The 7440-nt window shown below is 42.0% G+C and overlaps 2 pseudogenes; one reads left to right on the top strand and one right to left on the bottom strand.

The window, feature by feature from the left end:
- Positions 1-1316: 1316 nt before the first annotated feature.
- On the top strand, positions 1317-1435 carry LOC119044879 (uncharacterized; annotated as a pseudogene).
- A 4187-nt stretch (positions 1436-5622) lies between these two features.
- LOC128628009 (translationally-controlled tumor protein-like) lies at positions 5623-6113 on the bottom strand (annotated as a pseudogene).
- Positions 6114-7440: the final 1327 nt, after the last annotated feature.

Genomic DNA, 7440 nt, shown 5'->3' with positions numbered 1-7440 from the left:
AATTTTTAAATTTTTATGCAAGAAAAACTGTCAGAATTGTTCTTCTTCTTTTCTGGGTTTCATTTCATGCTTAGAAAAAACTTTCATTATAGCCCTGGCTGGTGTGGCTCAGTGGATTGAGTGCTGGCCTGTGAACCAAAGAGTTGCTGTTTCGATTCCCAGTCAGGGCACATGCCTGGGTTGCAGGACAGGTCCCCAGTGTGGGCCACATGAGAGGCAACCACACACTGATGTTTCTCTCCCTCACTTTCTCCCTCCCTTCTCATCTAAAAATAAATGAATAAAATCTTTAAAAAAAGAAAAACTTCCCATTATAAACGAAGTTTATGATAATAGTTTCATTATTTCCCTCTAGTATGGTTTCTTTCTTTAAAGATTTTGTTCATTTATTTATTTATTTTCAGAGAGAAGTGAAGGGGGGGAGGAGAGGGAGAGAAACATGGATGTGTCAGAGAAACATCCATTGGCTGCCTCTTGCATACCCCAACTTGGGGACCCAGCCTGCAACCCAGACATGTGCCCTACTGAGAATTGAACAGGTGACCCTTCGCTTTGCAGGATGATGCCCAAGCACTGAGCCACACTGGTCAGTGACACTTATGGGTTTTTGTATACTGCATTTTTAAATGTCTGAATTTTTTATTTGCATACGATGTGAGGTAGAATATAACTTAATTTAGAAATATTCAATTGCCCAATACCATGCACTGAATACTCATTCCAATTCACTTACTTGAAAATGCCATCTTTATCATAAACTAAATATATATTTATGTATATGTAGAGTCTGTTTTGGGGTTTTCTATTCATCCTTATCATCTGTCTATTTCTGTCAATAATGCCATACTGTGTCAATTACTGTTGCCTTTTACTATGCTTTGCTATCTGATAAGACAACTTTTTTCATTGATGATCATTTTTTAAAATGTTCTTTTTTGTGATTCATGCATTTTCAGCTCAAGTAATCTTGAGAATTAGATAGTCTTGAAGATGACCACATGATAATTACAATAAATGTCAAAAAGCTTTTGATGAAATTATATACCCACAATATGGAATATAATCGTTATTTTATTTTTTTCACATTCTTTTTAAAAAAGATTTAATTTATTTATCTCTAGAGGGGAAGGGAAGGAGAGAGGGAGAGAAATATCAATGTGTGGTTGACTCTTGTGCATCCCCTACAGGCAACTGTCCTGCAACCCAGGCATGAGCCCTGACTGGGAATTGAACCACAGTTGTTTGGTTCACAGGCTCTCACTCAATCCACTGAGCTACACCAGCTAGGGCTATAATCATTGTTTTAAAAAAAGAGAGTCGATGGCCACACCATCCTGAATGTGCCCAGTCTCAGCTGATCTTGGAAGCTAAGCAGGGTTGGGCCTGGTCAGTACTTGGATGGGAGATCACCTGGGAATATTGGATGCTGTAGGCTTATAAAAAAGAGAGAGAGTTATTTGTAGCCTAATTGAAAGATTGTCAGCACAAGTGAACAAAGCAATAGGACAATGCATATCTTATGAATTTCTTGAAGTAGAAAAAGAAAAGTTATTTATATATATACCTGTGTATGAAAACATATGCATATGACTTAAAAACACAGGTCTGGAGGCACACACACTTCACTGTCATGGTTTTTGTTTCTGGGGAGGAAAATAGAAATGTAAGGTGTACTGGACTCTGAAGTGTTATCCACATGCGTCTCTTCAGTACCATGGCACTTCACTCAGTTGCCAGGAATGTTGTCTGACTGCTTACTCAGAGTGCCTCTCTAGCCATTGCCCTCAGCTGTCTCCCTGGGGACAGACTGAATCTAATGACTGGTTTTATGCAGTACAAACACAAGTCCCCTTTGCCTCAATTTGGGACAGTTCTTAAGGACCATCCCAGCTTCAGAGCTCCCCAGGGGATGGCTACAGCCTCTGTTGCAACTGCATTGGCTTTGCAACCTGACTTCTCTCTATGCCTAATCGCTCTTGTCTCATTCCCTTACAAATGTTGTTTCTGAAAACACTTCTCAATAAACTAAGACAAGCCAGTAAGCCAGGAAAAGTGAAATAGGGAAACTGAGACAGACAAGTGAACAAACTGGCTGGGAAATATACTGCGAGATACAAAAAGTCACCTCCCTAGGGATAACCTCTTGGCTTCAGTTGTATTTCAGCTTCAGGCCCAGAAAAGTGGCAAAATCAGGTCGTTGAAGCCAGGACCAGGGCAATGACTAACAAGCCCCTTTCTTGGCACTGACCAATCAGATGAGACCAGGACCCTGAAAAAGCACACCTAGAAAACTGATGAATATTCTTCTGAAACCTTCCCCTGAGCTCTCCCCTAAAATTTCCTCCTGCAAAAGAGACATAAAATCCTCAAGACAAAGGACGCAGCATGAGCTCTCCCTCTGGGGAGAAGCCCGAGCCACTCTCTTCCCTTCTTCTTCCCCCACAGGCACGTATCTCCTAAATTCTATGGGTTCCCATGAGACTGGCAACCAGGACAACAGTGGGCAGCAGCCATTTGTCCCAAGCTGATTCCCTGAATGTGTCTCCAAGGCCCCCTTTTCTCTGACTTCCCAGTGAGCTAAGGCAGCCCAGCCTAGGCTCTTCCTTGTTTTGCTGTGCTCAGCTTTAATTAATGTGCCCTCAGAGTCATGTGGACTTCTGCTGTGACATCTTTCCTACACAAAGTCAAGAATCCACACAGTACGAGCTGGCCCTAGGCAGACCCGCTCAGAGCCAGGCCCCCCTCCCCACCGTCTAGTAACAAAAGCACCTGCTCAGAGATTTGTCTGAGTCTATTCCCTGGGGTAGCTGACCTATGGCAATGGGAGATAAATTATCGTGTGATGGAAGATAGGTGGGTGGACATTCACATGTTGTTCCCTTACGTAAATTTGAATAATTTATAATAATCCATTACATAATTTTAAATTTGTGTTTAAATATTCACATTAAATTGAAACAATAATAACAACGTTGAGCTAACTTTTCAAAAAGAAACTCCCCTGCCCTGCATATCTTCCCCACTTCCCACCCAGCAGTCTCACTACCGTAGCACGAGTCATTCCATTTCTACATACTTCCTTGGGTGGGGGTCACACAAAGTCATATCTTCGCATGGCTTGCTGTGTTGGAAAAAAACATCTAGTATGGCAAATATTTCTCATAAAGGTGAATTTTCCACTCTACTATATAGATGATAAAAAAAGCAAGGAACAGTTGAACCAGAACGGGCATTCAGAGAACTCTTGAGTTCAGAGTTCTTGGGTCCAGAGCAGGTGAGTTGGTGGTATTCCTTGAAAAAGGAAATTTGTTTAACATCACACAGCCTTGGAGCCACAGCACCGGCACTGAGACCCAAGGTTTTGAGCTCCGGAGTCCTGGTACAGCGTACTTTCCACCAAAGAAAGTCACAATTTTCCAAAGTCTGAATGCATTATCTGATTGGGCTCCTTCTCCACATGGGGACAGCAGGCCTCTAGTCTCTGACAAGAGCAGAGGAATTCTTGTCCTTGGAGGGGAAGGGAGTAGGGAAACGTGTTCAAAGGACCTGCTAGTCTGTGGTCACCGTGAGGAAGTCGGTGTGGCCCTCCGCTGCTCAGGAGTCTGTTCCTCCCCCACCTTTTCTCCTGAGTTCTATTTTCAAGTTTCTCTGAGGCTGATCTCCAGAGGCTATGGGGAAACAATGTCATACGAGTTACACTCACACATCAATGAAACTCACCATTTAGAAGTCTGGATCTCAGATTGGCCAATGAACGATTAACCACAAGTGGCGTGGTTGGAAACTTCCCTCAAAAATGAGGAACTTAAAAATGGAAGAGTCTATGTTTGTAGATTCTGGACAATTGTGCTTTATTCTGTCCCCCAAAAAAACTTCATGCAACCCTAAATACAGAAAATAAATGTTAATGAAGATATGGAGAAACTGGAAGCTTTGTACATTATTAGTAGGAATGTAAAATGTTACAGACACTGTGGAAAACAGTTCTGCAAAAAATTAAAAATAGAATTATCATGTGAGCCAGCAATCTCACTTCTGAGTATCTACCCAAAATAATTAAAAGTGATGCATGCAAGAGATTTTTTTCATGGTCATATTTATAGCAGCATTATTTACTATAGCTAAAAAATGGAAGTGACCCTATGCCCACTTACAGATGAATGGATAAGCAAATGTTGTCTATACATGCAATGAAATATTCTCCAGTCTTAAAAAGGAAGAAATTCTGTTGCAAGCTTCAGCATGGGTGAACTTTGAGGACATCATGCTGTATGAAGCAAACTTGTCACATAAAGACATACACCACATCATCTCACTTATATGAGGTCTCTAAAGCAGTTAAATTCGTAAAAACAGAAAGTCGAATGGTGGTTGTAGAGGTGGTGGTGGAATGAGGAGATGTTATTTAATGGATACAAAGTTTGGCAAGATGAAAAAGTTCTTCAGGTTGGTCACACCATGAGGCAACTTAACATTATGAAATGTATACTTAAAATGGATGAGATGGTAAATTTTACGTTGTACTCTTTTAAAATTAAAAAATATAAAACACTAAGTGAACATGTCAAAAGTTAGATAGAGTTGAAGTTGGAGTTAATTACTAGAAGATAGATTTGCAGAAATTACTCAGAATGAAATACAGAGAAACAAGGAGATGGTAGGGAATGTGAGTAACGTAGTGAGAAGGTCTGACACACAGACAACCGGGTTCTGCAACAAAAGAGAGTAAGGAGAATGGAAATAAGATATTGTTCAAAGACAAAATGCCTGAGAACTTTTCCAGAATTGCTGTAAGATATGAATCCTCTGATTCAGAAATCAGGATGAACCTTAAAGATAAAAATGAATAAAAATGTAAAAGTAAAAACAAATCCATACCTACATTTTTTCTTCTTATCCAACTCTCTTAGTCTCTTTTTATTCTTCTGGTAATCTCTTCCAGAGTTAGATACTTCCATTTGTAGATGATAAAATGTCTAAGAAATCTACTTCAAATGCTGGCTCTGCTGTGAATATTGTCTTTCCCTTTACTTCAACGCGGGATTAAGATCTACCCTGGCTGGTATAGCTCAGTGTATTGAGCACAGGCTGTAAACCAAAGGGATGCCAGTTTGATTCCCAGTCAGGGCACATGCCTGGGTTGTGGGCCAGGTCCCCAGTGGGGGATGTGCAAGAGGCAACCATATATTGATATTTCTCTCCTTCCCTTCCCCTCTCTCCAAAAATAAATAAATAAATCTTTTTAAAAAGACTTAAAAGATTTTGATCCTTGTTTTTTTATATTCCAGTTCCAGAAGTAGTTTTCACTAGAAATTATCTGAAGACAATCTTATGCTTTACCGTAGTCGTTGATAGCCAGGCTCTAACTTCTGCAGAAACACTATACGGGATGGATTTAAAGATGGATTAAGCTAAAAGGCATTCTCTGAAATGAGTGTAAGTGAATTTTATTTTTAGACAACCTTCCTGGCGAGTTTTCCTGAAAACAATGCCTCCACCTCAAATAAATCGAGGTTAAGATAAGCGAAGAGCTCAGGATAACATCAGTGCTAGTCTTGGTGTGCGGATGAAAAGCAGCAGCCATTTATGATGACAGGCGATGGATCCCAACTGTCAGCCTTGTTAATCTTTTCCCATGTCCAAAGCATTGTTAAGGAAAATCATATGTGGGGGCACACCATCCTCATAGTCATCCCACAGAATAATCATGCCATTTGGATTTACGTTTTCACGTAAAGAAGGAACTGCTAGTTTTTGAAATTACCAAAGATGTGCTTGATTTGTTCTGCACCCCTATTATAAAACGTTTTGCTCTTTCTGGTCTCTGGACTTCAAGTTTCCCTTTGATTTCATGTAATCTTTGATGTACTTCTTGTAGGCTTCTTTTGTGAAGCTGGTTTCCTGCAAATGGAGGTTCATGACAATACCCACACCAGTGATTACTGTGCTTAGAGTACCTGTGCCCTCCAGGGCTTCAACAGAGGTATTTCCAGCAATGAGTGAATCACACTGTTACCCTCTTTCCTACACCATCTCCCCCTCCACTCTGGGCACAGCCCATCAGCTATCTCCCAGATTTTGTAGCTGTCAGAGAACACCTCATCATAGCTCATGCAGTTAAACAGATGATCACCATGGCGGCTGGAAGGAGATGGTGGCAGTACCAGTGACAGAGCCAGAGTGCTCTCACGGGGAGGGGGATCAGGAGGAAAAGCCACCACTACATTCTTTTTTTTTTTAAGATGTTATTTGTTTATTTTTAGAGAGAGGGAAAAGAAGGGAGAACTAGAGGGAGAGAGACATCAATGTCTGGTTGCCTGTCGCATGCCCCCAACTGGGGGCCTGGCCCGCAACCCAAGCATGTGCCCTGACTAGGAATCGAACCAGTGACTCTTTGGTTTGCAGGCCGTCACTTGATCCACTGAGCCATACCAACCAGGGCCACAACTAAATTCTTTATAGGAAAACTGCAGAAGACCAAAGACAGGGGAACTATATCAAAGCATCCAGAGAGCAACCCAAATGAATAACCAGCTACTGAAGGCAGCAGGTGAATGGGTAAATAACAGTGGCGCATCAAAACAGTGTGTACATTGTACACAGTACATGGAGTATTCAGCTCTAAAAAGAGTGAACTAACAAATCATAAAGAGACAGGGAGGAAACTTAAATGCATACTCAGTGAGAGAAGCCAATTCAAAAAGGCTATAAACTGTATTACTCCAAATATATGACATTCTAGAAAAATGCAAATAAATTCTGCAAAACTATGGGGCTTCTGGCTAAGATGGCGACATAAGTAAACACAGTACTTGAAACCTCCACAAATGACATCAAGATTGCAAGTAAACTACAGAAGAGGCTGGTAGGAGTGGAGACACACAGTGGGCTGATTTCACACTCACATGCTGTAGTTAAAAATTGGGAAGGGTATCTCAGCTGTGGTGTTCCCACCCGAAGAACCAGGGATCCCAGCTCCACACCAGCCCAGGGTTCCAGTGCAGGGAAGAGAAGTCCCCATAACTTCTGGCTATGAAAACCAATGGGGACAGTGGCTGAGTCAGATGGAGGCTGCCGGAACCCCAGGCATTCCTCTTAAAGGGCTCAACCACTGATTTCCCCCACTCACTTGTTCGGAGCTCCAGTGCTGGGGCAGCAAAGGCACCAGGGACATACAGGGAGGGACTGAATTGTTTGGTATCAGGGTGAGAGCTGGAGAAGCAGTTTTCTCCCAGAGAGAGCTGTTGGCAGAGGCCATTATTCTTTTGCTGAGCCCTCTCACAGCATAGCTGGCAGGCAGGCACCATGTCTCAGTCTCCACCAATCTGGCTAACATGGTTGGTGCTGCCCTGATGATTCCCTGAGACCATGCCCAACCCACCTTGCCAGCCCACACAACCCCAGTGGCTTTTCCATACAAACAGCTTGTCTTGGCTCATC

Source organism: Artibeus jamaicensis, unplaced genomic scaffold (assembly GCF_021234435.1).
Source record: "Artibeus jamaicensis isolate MK-2021 breed Jamaican fruit bat unplaced genomic scaffold, CSHL_Jam_final contig_519, whole genome shotgun sequence".
Taxonomy (NCBI): domain Eukaryota; kingdom Metazoa; phylum Chordata; class Mammalia; order Chiroptera; family Phyllostomidae; genus Artibeus; species Artibeus jamaicensis.
The sequence above is the reverse complement of the archived record's forward strand: the minus strand, read 5'-3'. Positions and strand labels throughout refer to the sequence as shown.